Genomic DNA, 5,312 nt, shown 5'->3' on the forward strand with positions numbered 1-5,312 from the left:
AGCAAATGGCCAACTTTGCCTTCATTTCCTCCCCATGGGACCACCTCTTTCTGGAATAATAATTTACACTTCCTGGGTCTCCCTCATTTGCACATGATGATGGTGATAGTCATGATGATAAAAACAACTAAGGCTTCTCTTATCCACCCTGTGCACTGCTCTAAGCCATTTATGCAGATTGAGTCTTTCAATCCTCACAACTTTGGGAATCCCTCACAATGAGGGAGGTGCTATTTTAATTCTGATTTTACGGATGATGAGAGGGAGGCAGGTGAGGTGAAATAACTTGCCGGTAAGTGGGTGGTCTGTCTGGTGTCCATGCTCTTAACCACTGAGCTCTCCAAGACTGGAATTCAAAGGGACCATCAGCCATCATTAACCACAGCTTACACATCTCAAACAAGCCATGCTAGTAAATACATACACTTCCTCCCAAAGAGGTGATTTTTACTATTTTGCGTATATCATGTCATAAAGTGGATATCCATTCACTCACTTGCTCCTCTATTTCCAACTTCCAAATCAACTATTTTGTCCTAAAGCAAACCATTTCTTTCTTTTTTTTTTTTTTTTGAGACGGAGTCTCCCTCTGTCTCCCAAGCTGGAGTGCAGTGGCCAGATCTCAGCTCACTGCAAGCTCCGCCTCCCGGGTTCACGCCATTCTCCTGCCTCAGCCTCCCGAGTAGCTGGGACTACAGGCGCCCGCCACCTCGCCCGGCTAGTTTTTTGTAGTTTTTAGTAGAGACGGGGTTTCACCGTGTTAGCCAGGATGGTCTCGATATCCTGACCTTGTGATCCGCCCGCCTCGGCCTCCCAAAGTGCTGGGATTACAGGCTTGAGCCACGACGCCCGGCCAAAGCAAACTATTTCTTAAAAACCTATTCATCATAAAGTTTGCAATTTTTGTTTTGGATTGTTTTATACGCTCAGACCATACCCAGCTGTTTCCCTCTCCTTTCTACTCACAGACTTGTTATGCTCTTTGTGTGTGTGTGTGTGTGTGTGAGAGAGAGAGAGAGACAGTCTTGCTCTGTAGTCCAAACTGGAGTGAGCATGCCACACTGTAAGCATGTTCATTGCGCTCAGCATTCCTGTATTGTTCTTCTAGGACTGCCTAACAAATACCCAGGCAATCTCGGTTCACTGCAACCTCCACCTCCTGGGTTCAAGCGATTTTCCTGCCTGAACCTCCTGAGTAGCTGGGACTACAGGCGCACACTAGCACATCCAGCTAATTTTTGTATTTTTGGTGGAAATGGGGTTTCACCATATTGGCCAGGCTGGTCTTGAACTCCGGACCTTGTGATCCGCCTGCCTCAGCCTCCCAAAGTGCTGGGATTACAGGTGTGAGCCACTACGCCTGGCCAAGTTACTCTCTTTCATCCCTTACAAAACCTTGTTGTAACCGGCCCTGCAGGTCTTCTGAAAGTGGGTTGCCCAAAGATGGTAGTGGCCCCAGAATGGTCTCTGCCACACTGTAAGCATGCTCATTGCGCTCAGCATTCCTGTATCATTCTCCTAGGACTGCCTAACAAATACCACAGACTGCACGACTTAAAACAACAGAAACGTATTTCCTCACAGCTCTGGAGGCTGGAAGCCTGAAATCAATGTGTTAGCAGGCTGGGATCCCGCTGTGCCCCTTCCTAGCTTCTGGTGGTTGCTGGTAATTCCTGGCATTCCTTGGCTTGCAGCTGCACCTTTTCCTGTGTCTCCTCTGCAAACACATTTCCCTTTTCTTTAAGGACACCGGTCATTGCACTTAGGGCCCACCCTAATCTAGTATGACCTCATTTTAACTTGATTACTTGGCAAAAACCCTGTTTCCAAATAAGGTCACTTACACAGGCTCCAGGTGGACATGAATTTTCAGAGAATGCTGTTTAACCCGGTGCAGTCTCCAAAAGTCATTTAATAAAATGACAGTTAATAAAAACATATTGCCTGAGCTAAGGATGTAAAGAGGTGTAAGTCACAGCCCCTGCCCTCCAAGAAACTCTAGTTACAGAGGTAGTCCTTGCACTGAGAACGTAAAGACTGGAGTCACTAAGAGCCAAATAACTGGAGCCAAATGACAATCTAGGGACGAAATGGCAGCTGTACACAAGGAATTCAGCCAAAGGGGCACAGTCACTGAGGATACGGCTATAGGACTGCACTCAAAGGTGAGGGTGATTCAAACACATCTGTGAGGGAAAAACTGAAAAAGCAAAGAGAAATAAGGAGAGCTTATCGGAAACACAGCTCCAAGGGGAAGAGTGTGCGTGGCAGAATTTTACTTCTTGAGTTTCATGCAGAAATGAAAGACTGAAGGGATGCAAATACCTATCATACTGAATATAAGAACATGGTGAATTACTTTTACTGTACTAATAGCATGCTGTAATGCCATAGCAATTAGCCTGCTTTAAAGTGCTCTCTTCACTGGGCACAGTGGCTCACGCCTGTAATCCCAGCACTTTGGGAGGCCGAGGTGGGAGGATCACTTGAGGACAGGAGTTTGAGACCAGGCTGGCCAACATGGCAAAACCCAGTCTCTAGTAAAAATACAATAATTAGCCTGTGTGGGGGCGGGCACCTGTAATCCCAGCTACTTGGGAGGCTGAGGCAGGAGAATCGCTTGAACCCGGGAGGCGGATGTTGCAGTGAGCTGAGATCACGCCACTGCACTCCAGCCTGGGTGACAGAGTGAGACTCTTTCTAAAAAAAAAAAAGTGCTCTCTTCTTTCAGTAATATAATTTGATCTTTATGACAATTCTGGGTGTCATCAGAGACAGGGACATCATATTTTATAACCAACTTTCCCAAGGCTCAAACAATGAAGTAACTTGCACAGGTCAAATAGCAAATCATTTGTAGAGTTGGTATGAAGCATATTTGCCTGGATATTCCTCAGTTAGGAATGTCCCCATGATGTTGGCTCGTGGGCCAACCTTCCAGTATTGATTGCTTTGTTTTTGGTCCAAAGAAAGCGTTTAAAGAAAAAGAGAATCCTGCAAGAAATGGAAAGTTGTTCTAAAAGCTACGTGAATCTCAAACTGGAATTGTGAAAAATCTTCCCCAGACATCTGAACTGGTTTCACTAAACCTTCTGAGGATTTGCAAGTGTATTGAAGTCTCCTTTAGGCCTTCAGAGACTTAATAGGATCTAGTGGGCTTCTGCAGAACTTCGCTGATTATCCTAAAGAAATAGGGGTTGAATGAAACTTTGAGGGCACTCAGAACACGAGAAGTTGATGGAAAGCTGAGTAAAAAACAAGAAATTACATTACAGGATGGTATGCCAGCAGAAATTGACAATTAAAACTCAGTATCTGATCTCACCAATGTGTAAAGTTATACACAGACGACCAGATCTTGGCATGTTTTGAAAACTTTCTGATAAGAATCTGCAACTATGACTAGCAACTGAAAGCAAGCAGGAAGTCTAGTGTTGGGCTGAGTATCTGATGATTTGATGTGTTTCCCTGGATTTTCCTTTGCCTAGCAAGCAGGTAACTTGCTGAATCTTCTGCTGGCTGTCTTTAGAAGTATATTTAAGCTTGAAATGCTTTTGATTCTAGTGTGATTCATTGAGTCTTGGTTGTGCATAGTGCTACACTGGTTGCTATGGGAGAGTACAAAAATATAAAAGACAGTTTCTGACCAAAAGAAAATCCCATCTATTTAGGACACATGAGACATATAGAATAAAAATTATATAAGTGTGTTTGCAATGGAATTTGTAAGCAGTTATTACTCAGTTCTCTGTTCAGATGTGACTTCTTGAAAACAGGACCTCCTTGGCTACGCTTTTTAGAACAATGGCCTGTCCCACCTCCACATCACCTGTTGGCCTTTTTCCTGCTCTGTGGTCTTTTTTTTTTTTTTTTTTTTTTTTTTGAGACGGAGTCTCGCTCTGTCGCCCGGGCTGGAGTGCAGTGGCCGGATCTCAGCTCACTGCAAGCTCCGCCTCCCGGGTTTACGCCATTCTCCTGCCTCAGCCTCCCGAGTAGCTGGGACTACAGGCGCCGCCACCTCGCCCGGCTAGTTTTTTTTTTTTGTATTTTTTAGTAGAGACGGGGTTTCACCATGTTAGCCAGGATGGTCTCGATCTCCTGACCTCGTGATCCGCCCGTCTCGGCCTCCCAAAGTGCTGGGATTACAGGCTTGAGCCACCGCGCCCGGCCGCTCTGTGGTCTTTATGACACTTATTACTGTCTGAAATTAAATTGTTGCTTGTTTACTCTGCTCCTAGACATACTATCTCTGAGGGCATGAACTTTGTCTTATTCTCTGCTGTATTCCTAGCACCTGAAGAAATGTTGGGAACATAGTAGGTGCTCATTAAATGGTTGTTAAATACATGAATAAAATACATATTAACCAACTGAAAATGGACCAGCATAACTTGGATTAATACTCCTCACATTTGTCTGATAAGACTCACCTAGGCATTTGGAAAAAAATTTGCTGCAGGTTCTCATTCAGTAAGCCTAGAGTGGGGCTCAGGAATCTATAGTTTTAAGACACATCCCAGGTATTTCTTTTAATAGGACTGTGTGGGAAACATGCATTACTACAGTAATTGAGGCTTGATGGGAAAGAAAAGTGAACTGATAACAGCAGGTTGCAGAGGTCAGTGGCTGCTCATTGCAGTTATCTGGAGGAGGTTTTAAAAATACTGATACCCACTCCAGACCTGTGAAATTAGAATCTTTTAGGTGGGGGCAGACGTGGGCAGGGTATTAATGCCCAAGGCAGAGCCCTCATGGTGTAATCACCTCTGAAGTGTTCCACCTCTCAACACCTGTTGCACTGAGGATTAAGTTTCCAATACGTGAACTTTGGGGAACACATTCAAACCCTAGTCCCTGGGACTGCTGATGCCCAGACTCATTCGCAGAGATTCTGCTGTAGTGGATATAAAGGAGGTGTTTTGTTGTTGTTGTTATGTGTGTGTGTGTATGTGTGTGTGTGGCAGAGAGGAGAAAGAGAGAGAGAGATGCAGCAGTGTTGCTAATCAGAGGTTTAGAAAGAAAGAGGAGAGTCTGGCCCATATAATCTTCATAATAACAACAGCTATCATTTATTGAGCAGTCACTATGTAACAGCCACTGTGATGCCTGCTTTGCACAGACTACCTCATTTAATCCCCCACAAAAACTGTAGGAGGGAGGCACATTGGCAGCCCCATTTACAGACATATGATGAGACTGGGGAGGATTACAAGGTTCTATGACTAGGGATTGGTAGAGCTGGGATGTCAGTCTAGAACCTATACTCATATCCTCTGTCCTGTACTGCTTCCTCAGCCAAAAACAGGTCTGAA

This window comes from Trachypithecus francoisi, unplaced genomic scaffold (genome assembly GCF_009764315.1).
Source record: "Trachypithecus francoisi isolate TF-2019V2 unplaced genomic scaffold, Tfra_2.0 Lachesis_group2, whole genome shotgun sequence".
Classification (NCBI taxonomy): domain Eukaryota; kingdom Metazoa; phylum Chordata; class Mammalia; order Primates; family Cercopithecidae; genus Trachypithecus; species Trachypithecus francoisi.